The 15231-nt window shown below is 42.5% G+C and overlaps 1 protein-coding gene across 1 annotated transcript in view; it reads right to left on the bottom strand.

Annotated features, from left to right (window-relative positions):
• Window positions 1-15231, bottom strand: part of sgcd (sarcoglycan, delta (dystrophin-associated glycoprotein)) — a 202888-nt gene that overhangs the window by 147219 nt on the left and 40438 nt on the right. Inside the window, exon 2 of the mRNA XM_017432744.3 lies at window positions 9611-9702. The gene's annotated coding sequence lies outside the window, so the exon portion shown is untranslated. The remainder of the gene's footprint in view (window positions 1-9610; window positions 9703-15231) is intronic.

The following is a 15231-nucleotide window of genomic DNA, read 5'->3' as shown; positions in this document are numbered from 1 at the left end:
TGCTTCATACGAGGCTGATCCCCATGGATTTACACACACACACAAATACATGTCATATACACATTCAAGTCACTTGTTTTAAATAAATGCTTCTGTTTTAATGAAGTTTTGGTCTTCATTGTAACTGATAATGAGCGGTTGACCTCAGACACAGAAAAGGTCGCCGACGGGAAGCCGAGTTGCTCTCCGGCTCTGAACGTCTTTAAGTTTCACAGGAAGTCACAGGAATCACCTTCAGGATCCTTGGAATCAATAGGAGACGTTTTGAGCTTCATTGATCAAATTATTTTTACTTTAATTAAAAAAACAAGACTCCTTCCACGCCTTCAGGCTCTTATTTCTTCAGACACAATAATCTTCATCACTTCCTTCCTTTGATCGGTAACGATCTGATGCCGGGTTTAAACCCTGCAGCTAAAATAAAGGTTTGATTAACGGACATTTCCTCTCCAACAAGCATTAATAATGTTTCTGTGAATTCTGACAATGTTTCACAGTTTTTTTAATAATCTAACTATTTCTGCACACTTTGTGCCGTTTTAGTGTTTGTGTTTTACATTTAGACCTCTTCATTTCCTTCAGAAACATTCCTCTCTTTGGCTCTGTTTGAGGCTCTGAGCTAGCCTTTTGATATTTTTAGCTTTCAGCTCGTTCTGCTTCTCCCAGCTTGAATGGCTCAGTTTCAGCTCGTTAGTCATTAATCTCTGGTTGAACTCGTCACACGAACCTTCCTGCAGATTTAAACTCTTTGTTTTGTGTTTTATTCATGTTTGGATGATCCGTTCGGCCTCCAGTCTAAGGTGAGGCATCTAATATTTAAATTTGTTATTTTTATTTTCAGATTTCAGTGGTTTCCACGTAATTAGCCAATTAGGTGAAGGCATGAAGGAGCCGGAGTTGTAATTGTCTGTAATGAAGAGCTCATCGAGTGAAGACGGCTTTAATTTGAGACGGGAAAGGAAAATCTGGCTCCTGCAGCTGAAAACTCTGTGTTTTACAACAACGACGGCGTTAACAAGAACGTTCGTTAGATCCTAATATTCTGCGATTAAATCTCCATGAATATTCATTTCCTCCGAGGACTCGAAGGGAACGAGGTGACAAAGGCTCCAACTCTTTAATAAGGAAATATTACCTCCTTTGTATTATCAATTAATCACAACTGTTGCTTTGATTCTTTCTGCACTTTCTTAAGGACACTTTGTAGTTTTTTGTTGAATCTAAGCCGATGTCGACTTGTTCTCTTATCCATGTGTAGAAATAAAAGTAGTAGTTTTATAATTATTATTAACGGCACATTCATCACTGATCTCCAGCTGCTAAACGTCAGGAAACTGTTTGAGACTCAGAATTAAAGCTGCTTTAAAGGGTTTTAGTCTCGTCTGTTAGCAAAATATCTCACGTTATCTCATCTACGACAGATTAACTTCTGGAGCCAGTCCAATTCAAGATGGCTGCCACAGCTAACGGACCTAAGAAAGGCTATAATCCAAGGTTCGACTGACAGGATCATCATTTCGTTTCTCAGATGATTTTAGTCTAAAACTCGGGCCTGGAGGACGGCGGGCGACATGCATTCACTCTGTGGCAACAAAACCATAACTCCTGGCATGAAGTTTGTCAGAAAGTCGGACTCCATCTTTACCAACCTGCTGATCCCAGATATTCACTCCGGATCTTTGCTTCTTCAGCAGCAGCTTCGCTCTTATTTCCACAGAAACATCTCAGATCCGACGCTCGTTTGGCTTTAAAGACCACCTGACTCAGGCTGGTTGTTACTGGATTAATCTGAGGGCTTTGTTTACGTTGAATGCGTACCTGCGTTTCAGAATTACATATAAATACATCTGGAAAACAACCAGAGTAAACCCTAACACTGACCCTCGTTTGCTTCACTGGAAATCAAACTTGAGGAGCTGAAATTGAAACAGTTTTTATATTCAATGTTGGCGTTTCCTTCTTCTAATTTCACCCACAGGAAGGTTAACGAGTTAATCCGACAGCTCCGTGTAATCTGCACCGTCCCCTGCCGTCAGTCAGATTTATCTGTGCAGAACTTTTAAGCACGTCTCAGCCCAGAGATGTTATTTACACGTTCATTAGTGATGGTAAGCATTAATCATCCAAATTAAACCGGTCTGAACAAACTCACCACCGTCTGCTTCTCTGACACGAGTTTCAGTCTCTCCGGCCTCTTGTTGCTCGGAACAAAGTGGAACCGTGTTTATAAATGCGTCGCCGGGATGAACGCCATCAACATCATCATCATTCCGATCAGGCATTAAATTCTCAGACACGGTTTGTTTCTAATTTAGCAGTTTCCTCCTTCCTGTAGATCTCAGAGTTTGTTGACAGGATGAGGACGCCGAAGGTCTCAGGCGCTCTGATGCTTCATATGAACCCTCCTCATCTTCATTCTCTCTGAATTAGACCATATTTTAACTCCTAACGTTATAAAACCATCAGTATTCTGGTCAGAAAAGGTTTCTGTTACTCAAAGTTGTTTACCTTTGTATTTATTGGGGCCCGTCCTCAGAAACCGATCTAAACGAGTCTCTGGACTTGGTTTTTATTCTTCCGTCAGCTTTAATGTGGTCCGAACGGAAGGCTGAACCCACACAGTGTATAACAACACGAGCGGCTCGGCTATGGGATGTGTGCCGTTGATTCTCAATAAAATACCTAAAAAAGAGTGACCAAATCAACCAATACTCAGCTAAAACCTCTTACTTCTCACGTGTTTTTTTTACGGTCTGTCTACAAATTACACATCAAAACGGAGACATCCTTGTCTCCTTTCTGTAGGACTCGTGGTTCTCTCACTGGGGGCTTTCTTCCTGATGGACTCCAGGATCTTGTGGTTCTGATCCTCCTTCCTTTCTCTCAGTGTTCAGTCTCAGGGAGCTGGACTTGGGGAGCTTTCACGGGCTTCCATCTCCTCCTTTGGACAGATTATCATCCCAGCAGGGTCTCTGATGACTGGCACTGGCTTGGACTTTGTTCTTCCCGTTCAGCTGGCTCTTCAGGACCTGCCTGACTCTCTGTAGGTACTTGGTTGTTGCTTCATCCTGGTTGCCATTGAATAGGATTGCTCCTTTCTGGGGGGGTCTTTCATGATCAGTACTGTCCGGTCTCAGGGTGGGTCTCTTCCATCAGCAGCTGGTTCCTTTGTCCTGTGAGGCGTTTGTGGAGTGCGGTCAGTTTCTTCAGCCAGGAGGTTTGGATCAATCAGGTCCTGGTGTCGTCCAACTCTTCATACCAGAGACTCGGTCTTCAACGTCTGCCGGCCTGCTGGATGCTGCTGTTTGTTCTCGGAGCCTGCTGTGTTCACATCTTAGATCCTGATGATGATGATGCTCTGGGTGGATAAAAAGCAAAAAACCCAACTCGACCCCATTTGTTCCTCTTTCACTTCCAGTTCAGGTCCTCTACCAGAGGCCCGGGTTCTTCAGGGTTCTGTTCGGTATCTTAGCCGTTCCTAGGACTGCGCTCTTCTGGCCAACGGGTGTTTTTGTTCCTGTAGCTCGTTTCCCATCAGAACGTCTTGAATCCCCAACATCAGACTCGGACCTCGTGAATCATCTGGGTGACATCAGAGCCAGCATGGTTTCATTTCTTTGTTTTTTAAAGCAAGGTTATACACACACACACACACACACACAAACAAAGACGAGTAAAAAAACATTTAAAGTCAGACTGAGCGCTGTTTAAATCAACCTCCCAGGTAAGCTCTGAAACAAAGGAAGCTCGGTTTTAATCTAGCCTCATTGTCTTTGCCGACAATGGAAAGAAATATTTATGCACCTGCAGCCTCAGACTGCGTTCCTCCTCCTCATCAGATCAGCTCTTCATCCCTGCACTAAACACATTCTCCGCAGGACAAGTGGCAGGCTGATGGATGGGCCCGCTTCTAACAGAGCAATGAAACAATTATTCCTGCGCTCCATCTCTGTCAGGACTCTATTCAAAAAGTCCACTGTTGGAGAAGAAAAGCAGCCATAACTCAAACCAACAATCATTTGAATAACAGCTGTGTGTGTTTACTCGGTTTTGTTTCCTCGCTGGGACTGGAATATAAATCAAACCCTAATGGGAGCTTCGTACAGTCGCAGGGAGAAAAAAGTTAACCATTTCAGGTGGAAGGTTTTATGTATCAGAACATGAGAGTCCAACATCACGGCGTCCGTTTAAATTAAAGCAGCAGCAGAAAAACGACCAACATGGCAGCTCAACCTGAAGGAACAAGGCTACAGCAGAGATGTTTACCCAGAATGCACTGCAGCTGTCAGCACAGTGGTGGAGGGCTGATGGTTTGGGCTGATTCTGGAGTCAGATGTGACAAACAGGACAATGATCCCAAACACAGCAGCTAATCTACAACAGTACGGCTGATTTTAGATGTTTAACTTCGACCTTTACCCGCTCAGAGACACTCTGCACGCTTCCCGCTTCTTGATTTGCTTTAGTTTCAGCTAACTTTACACTCTTCTTTGCAAATCGCAACCGTTTTCAATCGTTTTTATGTTAAACATTTACATCTGATCATGTGCCAGCAGCAAAAAGACAGAAAAGTTGGATTTTATCATCAAGTTTGTTTATTTTTTGTTGTTTTAAATACTAGAATGATTATATTTGTATATTTAAACAAATTTAAGTCTGAATAGTTTGATTTCGAAGCTCTTTTTTCCTAAAAAAACAGGAAAAATTCAAAGTTTTTAAAATCCATTTCATTTCTCTGAAATCAGATTTTAGCTTCTTCCCAAATAAAAACATTAAAATACTCATTTGGGACAACTTTTATAAATGTGAAAAATAAGCTTTCATCCAGTAGATTACCTTTAAAATAAAAATAAATAAAGACTCCACATGAATAAAGTCAAACTGATTAAAAAATGATGTCTTTAAATAAAGTTTAAACGTGTTTGTGTTACAGAATAAAGCATCAGGTCCAATCTGATGTTCACACCTGACTTCATCAATAAATATCTGAAATACTTCTTTATCCTTGTTTTTATTCTGGGCAGCAGTAAAAGCAAAGAGCGGCTCTTTGTTCAAACATCTTTTCTACACTTCTATAAACGCACCGAGTGGCAGTTGCCCGTTTCTGTGAAAGCGGTTTGCATTTATTATAAATCCTGTCAGGAAGTGGGTCAGAAACGCTTTGTTGCTACAAAATTAATGAAGCTGCTCAAACCCAAATGTAATTAGTGAGCTGGAAAAAGACAGAAAAACTTCAGTTCGTGCTGCTGGCATTCAGGAGCAGAAAAAGAGTTAACCTCCGAGCTCCGATTACTGTCAAAGGAACCATTTTACTGTAAGAAACACCATCTGTGGCCTTCCAGCCCAACAAACTAAATAAAAAAGGTGCTTCTGAACACGGGATTATTCAGACAAAACAGATCTTACAAAAGACGTGATTGTTTGAAGACTAAATGACTAAAAATGTGCAGTTATATAAAGAAAATCACACCCAAGTTGTTGCCGTTTATCACTTAATTACATCAAACCGTCGGGTTCTTTACTACGATTCAAATTATGTGTGTAAAATGATATTTGTCATATTTGTTGTTATTTGCAGCAAACTTGTAATTAAGGGAATCAAACAGATGTCCCCGACTTCTGATCCACAGCTAATTAAACAGAACCAACTCAGATCTTTGGCAATTTCCAGATAAGTTTGACTTTTTAAAAACAGATTCAAAGATTTAATTCTTGAACTGTTATCCAAGATCGGCCCTGGTTGTGTGAAACGGTCCTCTGCAACAAACTGAAGCCAGAATCTGATCAAACTGCAAAAAACACCTGAAGCCTTCGAAATCCGCTGGGTTCGCTTCTGGAATTGGACACAACGCCCCGTCAGCCGCGGCGCGCGGCACGACCATCTTCGTTCTGTTATGCCCTCTACATCGGAGGTCAAACTCCTGCTGGAGATGTTCCTGCTGGAGAATTTGGGCCCGGTCCCAATCCTCACACTTCCACCCTCGTGTCCCACAGATGTGCGTTCACGCTGAAGGGTTTTAGTGTGTAGTGTGTCTTTAGCCCCGCCCCCTTTGTGTACTACATCCACCCTTCCTGCTGAGCCTGCATCCAGGCAAACTACAGAGAAATATTTACCCACAATTCATTGCTGCATGTGACGTTTTGATTTATTATCTTTATTGACAATGAAAGGGTTTTGAATTAAACGGCAGAAACATGGCGGCGGTGACAGAGCGAGCTGCGTCTTTAAATGTAAAGTCTTGAAATAATTCTTGTTTCTCTCTGCTGTACAGGTGTGAATACTATCAAAACAGCAAAATATCTCGTGCAATGACTTTGGAAAGCAAAAATACCTAAACTGTACTTTTAAAATCATACTGGCAGCTTCTTAAAATACCAAAACAGGGACTGGTCAGCCATGTTGGACGTCACAGTTACGGCCCAGAGGTGCAGGTCGATGATGTAACCTGTACTGACCCAGTTCTCTAATGTCTGCTTGTAACCTGTTGCACACAAACCCTTCATGGAGGGGCGCAGGGTGCAGGGCGAGGACTGGACCGGGCCTGGAGGTAATTAAACCGTTTGAATCAGCAGAAACACCTAAAACGTCCAGGACAGCAGCACCTCGAGGCCGGGAGTCTGAAACTTGTAACCTGCACTTTAGTCTTATTTGTTACCTTTAGGACAGCTGCATCAGAGATAAGCCGTTAAATTGGTTCTGAAAGATGAGTTTTAGTGAGATGTGTGCTGAAATTTCAGCTGAGGTGAAAATTCCTGATCTGCACTGAAGTGAAGGAAATTACTCAGATGTGTGACAATAATAAAAACAGACAATGTTGGTAAAAAAAAGTGATGAGAAACTATTTTTGTAATCAGGTTTTGTTTAAACTGAACTCATTTTTTTTTTTTTTCTTTGCTCCTAATTGTGTTAGCGGAGGGCCGGGCGCTCGGCGTCGGGACATTATCAGCCTCTTCACACGTATGGAGGAAAATATGTGCAGAAACATAATTTGTCTTCATCAGCCCGCTAACACGGCGCCGTCCCTCCCAGCTTAGCATTCTGTGGATTTCTCTGATTCACCGAGGAAAGAGGACAGCTTTAGAAGACGGACAGAAAGTCGTCTTCTGTGGAGACGTTTGACTTCGGTTGAAGGCAGAAACGGTTTGACTTTGATGTTTTCAAAGGCAAGAGCATCGTTTGTTTCTGAGTCCTCAGGTCTTCATTGATCCAGAACGTGTTTGTTGTTCCAGCAGCAGAACGGCTCAGACAAAATGAAATGGCCGACTTTAAATACTTCTTGGATCATTTTTAAGACCTGAATCGGACCAAACAGTTGCTGGTTTGAACCCCTGACGAAAACAAACAGGAGAGGCATTTATGCCTCCGTGTTCAGAACCGAAGCAAATAGAATGACATTACATTAATCTAAAAGGCTTTAAATGGTGGAATATTTATGGTTAATAGACCCAGCTTAGTTTAACACCAAAAATCCCTGAACTCTGCTCCTTCTTATGAACTGCTACTTGATGTTTTTAGACTAATACAATTTAAAAAATTAATACTTTTAGGGTTTTAGATCATTAAAATAACATTTACTGTTAAAACAGGAAGTAAAGGTTGGAAAACTGAATACTACTTCCTCTGAATTTAAAGTACATTTTATAAATGGTGTCTGAAAAACTTTTTGTTGTTGTGCTTTCTAATGAAAACCAAAGATTTGGGTATAAAGATAATAAAAGCTGAAATGCTGTGCCCCATTACTCTTTACAGTAAAACGGTGTTAAAAGCAGGTCAAAGAGAAAACCTTCCATCCATCATCTGCTGCTGGTTCCAGAGTCGGGCAGCAGCTTCAGCAGGAGGCCCAAACAGCCGCCTCCTCCACCTCCTCCAGGAAGGTTGAAGCCCTCAGCAGAAAGATGGAGTCCCCAGCTGGAGCGCCTTCCAGAACCTCCAAGAAGGCTGGACACTCTGAACCTCAGTTTGGCACAAAGTCAGAGCCCGTCTCCTCCACCTGAAGGTGCAGGGAAGATGTCCTCTCATCTCCAACGCACCAAGCTGGGGGGCTATAAGTTGCCCCGCACCAGAGTGGAATAAGGTCCAGATCCTCTCAAGGAGACTGGATCCAGAACCCAACCTGGAGCCTGACTAGATCTAGTCATTACCTCACGCACAAGTTCAGCTACGAAAACTTGGCACCAGTTGTGTAAACAACGGAAGCGCTATGGACAACATTGTCCCTGTGTTGTTGCTGTTTTTTAAACTTATGGGGATTCTCCTGAGACTTCAGGAAGAGAGGCGCAGTGGAAGAAATGCTCTGGATGCCGCCATTGTTGCGCGGAGTAGGACAGCTGTTATCTGCCGGAGATTTCAGGCTTTACAGGCCTTCAGCTGGGGGACAGACGGCAGAAACGTTGCAGGGTAAGCTAACGCTGTTGCTTATATTCCTACCTTCGCTCTTTATGCTTCATCTGGCCACACCCACGACCAATGAGTGAACAGGAGCTAAGCCTGCGCCGCCCACAAAGCAGGGACCAAAGAAGCAGGGCCGGCCTCAAAAAAATGCCGGTGGAAACGCACACAAAGCAAGCCGAGTAGAGAGGAGCCGGGACCTTTAGAGCCGGTGTAAAAGGGGCATTAGTGAGGGTCACAGCACGAAGACCCCCCATCTCCACCTGATCAGTATGGCCCCTCCTACCCAACAGGACCAATCACCAACAAGCCCCTCCCCCGGGCCTGACTCCAGGCCTCATCCCAGTAACCCACTTCTGGGATAGGGACATCCAGTTCCTTGCTGTCTTTAATCCATACAGGTATTTCAGAACCAACCTGCCGTGGGAGACCCTGCTGGGTGATAACTCCCTGGATCATTCAGGCACAAACTCCACCACGATAAGGCAGCAATTCACGACAGAAAACCTGCTTTGCTTCATCTCCATCATATGAATCATAGGGAAGAACCACGTGGCAAGTCCTGATTTCATGCTGTCCGTTCCTAGCTCTGAGCGGAGACCGGCTTTCAGCTGCATTAACGGGCGCGACACAAATAATGGAAAGCCGGCCATTAAGGTTACGAGTCAGTGATGAGTAACATTTCCATTTTAAAGCAGCTCCTTGCTGCCGCCTTCATAACACAGAAATATAACAATCGACAACATAATTATTGTTTCTCATGCACGAGGTAATGAGGTCGTGAATGCATGTTCTTTAGGAACAACACGTTTTAAACGAGCTCATTTAAATGTGTATGGCTATGCTTTTCTTTTTTACACCCTTTGATTCTAATATTGGACTCAGTTTTGTGTTCAGGAGATATTGATTTATTCGGGCCTGTGCTCCAAAGATTTCAGAGGTAAAATTAAACGTTCAGCTCTGATAGGAGTGAAACGTACAGGAACACGAACATTTTATACATTTTATAAAAACAAGAAGCAAAAATCAGGTTTTAAACTGAACACAATCCTTTAAACCAAATATTTACCCTAATATTTACTAGTGAGAAAAAAAAAATCCAAATTATTTCAGCACCGATGGGAGAAAAACTCAAAGTTAACCACCGTTCCAGTTCTCTGAAGGTTTTTTTCGACTGATTTCGGTTAAAACACGAATAATTTCATCAATCCGCTCGCTTACCTTTGGGCTCTTAGTTCGTCCCAACCAAAGTCATCGCCTCGGTGACGTCATCGCTGATGGCCGCCGTGGTCCTTGGAGATACGAGCGGCAGGCTGGGCAAACAGAAGGAAACAAAAAAAGGCTTAAAGTTAAATCTGCTCCGGTTTTTATTTGCAGAACGCCGACAACAAACGGCTCGTCTTCATCAACCGTAAAAACCAAAAACCGGGACATTTTTCCTTTGCGTTTCCTCTGAAGACGACCTTCAGCCAGATGCACGAAGCTTTTCCACGTTTCAGTTCTATTTTGGGTGTTTGAGCTGCTCAGGCTGCCATCTTTGTTGTCACTCAGTCTGAGTACAGTTTGCTCAAATTCCCTGAATATTTTTCCATAAACCCAGAGGATTGTAATGCGCTGTCACATTTTGTCAGATTGAGGGTAAAAACAGGTGTTTTGCAGTTTAATAATCTTGGCATTTGGTGCTGCGAGTGCAGGAGCACAGTTTGTATCATTCTGCATGTGGCGGCGCGACGCAGCCGAGTATTGTCTGCACTCAGGTAATTCTTTTTCGGCGGCGAGGAAACCTGCTGCGCCTGAACGCTGCACCGACTCGGCAGGGGAGGTGTAAGCCTGTAATCAGGAAACGCTGATTTCTGTGTTCAAAACATCTGTGGAAGGAGAACCCTCCGTTCTGACTTCCTGTTCAGCATCTCAGCTTTCATTTCTTTAATAACGAGCGACGAACTGAAAATGGATTCAGCACAAATCAGTTCGACGGTCGCGGGCGATACGCAGAGTTTTAACTTAAAGATCTGATGAGAAACGGAGCTGCAGCCGCTTCGTTCTGGATAACTCTCAGCTCCACATCTGTAAAATCGACTGAGTTAAAGCAGTTTTTGTGCCGAGGTCGATTAGCGGTGGCAGCCATTTTGAATTGGTTTGAAGTGTAACCTTGAACAATGAGCAGCTCTCAGTAAATATGCTCCGTTTGACCTAAAACCTGGTGTTTTTGTGAAGTCAGAGTCTGTGAAGTTGACAGTTGCAGCCATTTGTGTGCTTTCTAAGGTCAGTTGGCTGTGGCAGCCATCTTGAATTCAGTTTGTCATCGTCGCCCGCCTCTTGGCTCGGTGGACAGAAACCAGGAGCAGGAATCAGGAGAGCGGCTCTTTATTTACTCTGCAGGATTTATGGCGTCCTGCGTACGCCACGTGGCTCTGGCGCCGCAGCCTCCTGGCCGCAGGAAGCAACATCATTTCAGCTCGAGTGCCGCCGCGCCGCCAAGTGTGCTGCCAAAACCGTGCACAGCCGCAGAATACCAACCGGATCCCCTGACCTTTCCCTCAACGAACGGCTGTGTTCGCCGGAGCCGTGGCGTCCTCCGCCGAGCGGAGACACACACACACACACACACACACACACATCTGAGCGTGTTACCATCTTTATTTATTTATTTATAACATTCTCCTGATTCTGCTCAGTGGAGCTTTTCTCACTGAAACGTTTAAAAGATTCTCATTTCGATTCAAACCTAAAATAAGCTTCATGACTTTAATCACTGTGCTCCAGTTTCCTTCATCAGGATCCATCAAATTACAAAAAGTCTGTTTTTTATGAGTTACTGAAGCTCACAGAGACAAAGACCATCTTCAGTATTAAAGTATTGATCAGAAACACAAACTAAATCAACTAAAATCACCAGTTTGTGCACAAAACATTCGTCTGAAGGTGAAGGTGGAGCCATGAGGTTTTTGCTTGTGTGTCTGTGTGTGTCCCATGAACTAATGACAAACTCAAATGAAACCCTTTCAGGACTCACTGGTAAAGACCCACAACTCGAATCTGGAGTTATCATGCATTCAAGATGGCCGCCACAGCTAGGCGACCTTAGCAACTGCAAAAAGAACTTCATCGGTTTCTCAGATTTAGGCTTCGACCGTTACAGACGTCACTGTGAAGATTTAAAAACTGCACATATTTTAATGAAACTCTACAACTGATTAACATTCAGATTCAGCCCAATTAAAGATGGCTGCCGTAGCTAACACAAAAAACGGTGATAGCTTAGAATTACAGAGGAGTTCTGAGAAGATATGGAAAGCCAAGCCCAGCTCAGACTAGCCATTAGCTCGTCAGTCTTTCTCCAGGCTGAGGTTCAAACCGTTTATAACGTTAAGACGTTATTATTCAGAATCTTTCTACAGAAAAAGAGGAAAAAGTCCTTCATTTAAACTTAAACACTGAAGGTTAGAGGATAAATGAGTTAATTTATTAAAAACCAAACCGGAGCTCAGATTCAGTGGAAGTCAAATATTAAACCAAGCTCAGAAATAAAAGATCTTTATGTTGATCTCAAAAAGCCAAAATCTAAAGAAATAAAAAAGGTCCAGTCGGTCTGAGAACCGACAGCAGCCCAAACAGAACCAGAACATTGAGTCCAGCTCAGGGTTTGTGGAGTAAATGTGACGGATGGATCCAGTCATCCTGATGACTCTCACCCCCCCGGCTGCTTATTAAATCATTCATCTTTTCCTTTTCCTGAATGAGTAAACCAGAGAAACGACCTGTAAAAGCAGAACAACCCAAAACCTGGAGGCTGTGGACTCTTCGCTGAGGCCCCGTCTACTCGACTCTGAATGAGGACAATTTCTGTTTGAACTCATTTATATTCTCTAAATTTAAAATCATAAATATCCACACAAGCCAAACAAAGCTGAAGTACCCACGATGGACCACTAGGTGGCGAGAAAATCCACATTAATGACAACACAAACTAGACAAAGAAGAGGATGAATTCAGCTGAAACATTTTACCAAATATATTTGTTTTCCCCTCTGATAGTGTTTCAAGTTTCCTCTGAAATAAATTCAGCTCAGAGACGAAGATGAACTGAAAGATGGAGGAAGAAAATGTTTAAAAACGGCTCGATTGTTGTTGTTGATCTGCTAAATAATTGTCTCTTGCGTCCACATGAATTCAACAACAAAAAAACTCAGTTTGTATGAAGAAAGGTGGTCCAAACAGCAGAAAATCTAAGTTTTTAAATATCCAGGAGGTCAGACATGCAGGCAGCATTTTTCTTTCAAAATAAAACCTGTTTGTGGGTTTCTGATCCTTCAGGATGTTTAAATGTCCTGAAAGAGAAACTCGCTCCGTTTACGACTCGTAGCCAACTTTAGATTCTGGTTTGGGAAACTATCATGTAAATTGAAGCTGGCAGGTGGCCATTTTGGAAGACATTTCCTGTTTTTTAACAGAATCAGCTATTCTGGTTAAAAAATGATGAGAAACCTAAAAATAAAAACTGTCTCTGTGAATTCAAAGTACAAATTTAAAACCAACTTCAAATGGTTTTCTTTTTAAAACATTTATCTTTAATCTGATTTTTAATTAACCTGAGAATCTTTTAGTTTAAACCATCAGAATGTGTATCTGTTTATGAATCTTCCTCATCGTTTCCCTGCAGAAACACAACTTTCTGCTCGTTTTTATGGTTTCGTGCACAGATGGTGACCTGAATGCTGCCGAGGAGCTTCATGGTGGTGATGAGGAAGCAGGTTTTTGTTGTTTTCGCTTCTTTTTTGTTCCTAAAACTTTATATTTCACCAGCACAGCATCAACATCTGGGTTCATAAACTACAGCTTATTTATAGAAGTGGTGTAAAGAGTTCTTATTTGATGTTTTTAATGAGCTTTTAGTTTTACTTCTCTTCCTGTCAGAACAGTGTTTTCAAAGTAAAACCTGTTTTTTATTTATTTATTTGGAAAATGAAGCCTCAGCTAACTGTAGGATCTCTGGTGGACGGATGGTTACTGGTCGGTGACTCAATTGTGAGAAATTTACAAAAAAAACAGGTAAATTCTGAGTTTGAGCAGCTAATTCTTGAAAAGTCGTGTGCACGGCTTTCAAAACTAATCTAGGCCACCGGTGAAACCAAACGCACGCCAATTATCGGACCCCGATGATTTGCAAAAACACGTGAACGTCCCCCATCACCGCCATCCAGGACATCTCCTCCTCCTCCACCGTGGCTCAAAGTCCTTTCAAAGTCGTTTGGAGATGACTGAGAAAGTTAGGAGGCCGTTCTAACAGCATTACATCCCTCGCTGCCAACACAACTGGCTGCCTCGCCCAGACGTGTGCGAGCTCCTGGGAATCTGGGTTGGCAGGAGGGTGAACCTGCGAGCTCCGGGTTCACAGTCAGGATTAATGCCAGAACCTGCGGGGGTGGCAGGTTCCTGCAGACACCCTGTTGTCCTTGAAGCAAACCATCTTCGTCCCGTTTCTCCAAGCCGATTAGAAGAGGAGACGAACAGTCGCCACTTTCTCAGTTTCATCCAAATATGCATCAGAGCGGATATATTCCTTATTTGAGCTTCATATTTGCATTTCCCCATCATTAAATCGCTTCTTATTGTGTTTTACTTGTTCGTTTGTCTGTTTTTCTGACCTCTGTACTCGTTTATACAGGGGTGTCTGCTGAACTGATAGGCTGCCGTAAGTGGATTTACTGACAAAAATTAAAGCGAGGACAGAGGTACGCTGATGGAAAAACAGATTAAGTGGTTGTACGGGAAAAGAGGAAAGCAGAAAAGGCAATTTGGGGGGAGGGAATTAAGAAAAACGACAAGGGATTGCCGTTCTACCACCAAATAAGAAGAAATCTCTTCTCTGTGCTCATTTTCATGCACGCTGCCGCTTTGAAACTTCTTCCCACCAAATGACTCTAAATCTTAATGCAAAACAGAAATGATAGAGCTTTAAAAAAATACAGTGAAGAGCAGCAATGTGGCACCAGAGTGCCGAATATATGCAGGTAATTCATCTCACAGTCTGCTCGTGGAAATTGAAACGGTGGAAATTTCTAATAAGTTCTGTCTCTTTCTTCCAGGAGTCTTTTCAGGCATGAAGTGAAAAAAGAAATGGCAACAAAACCGAAAAAATATGGGATGTACAAGGATAAAGGCGTTACAGGACGGCTTAATAAAAACAAAAATGAAGGAGTCTGCAGGAACGAGGACAGAGGAAAAAAAATGAACTTTTTTTTTTGCCCCCAAGAAATAAAATTCAAAAAGTTTCAAGTTTTATCTGTGATGGTTTCCTTTTTCCTGGAGTGAGACTGTGCAGAAGTAGAGCATGTTCTTTAAAACGGAGCAGATATTATATTAACTTCCAACTCATTTATAATTCATAGCTTTCTCCAGTTCTGTAATAAAATGCGATCATGTTTCGCCATCTATGCATCGCTTTCAAGCAACGATCATCAGTCGTGAAGTCTCTTAGTTTGACTTGAAGACAAGAAAACTCAACTAACATACCTCAATCAAGACCAGGGATTTCAAAATGCAATGCTAGCAGAAGAATAAATCAGTCCCTCCAGGATTTTGCGGGCATTTTTTGTGATCGTTGCGGCTAAAATGCCTGATTTCACGGAGCATTTTCCTAAAAGTTGCAATTTTTAAAAACTAAAATCAATAAAAAACCATATCCTTTAATATATAAACCACAAATACTTCCTAGTTTTGTAAGATAATTCCCAACAAACATTGACATTCTCAAAAGGTGCTTTATTTGAGAACTTTGATAGCTTCTAAACTGACATTCATGAGCATTTCTGGATTGTCCCTGGTCTGCAGCTCTCCTC

Source organism: Kryptolebias marmoratus, linkage group LG13, assembly GCF_001649575.2.
Source record: "Kryptolebias marmoratus isolate JLee-2015 linkage group LG13, ASM164957v2, whole genome shotgun sequence".
In the NCBI taxonomy this organism is placed as follows: Eukaryota; Metazoa; Chordata; class Actinopteri; order Cyprinodontiformes; family Rivulidae; genus Kryptolebias; species Kryptolebias marmoratus.
Note: the sequence above shows the minus strand (reverse complement) of the source record. Positions and strands in the feature narration are given on the sequence as shown.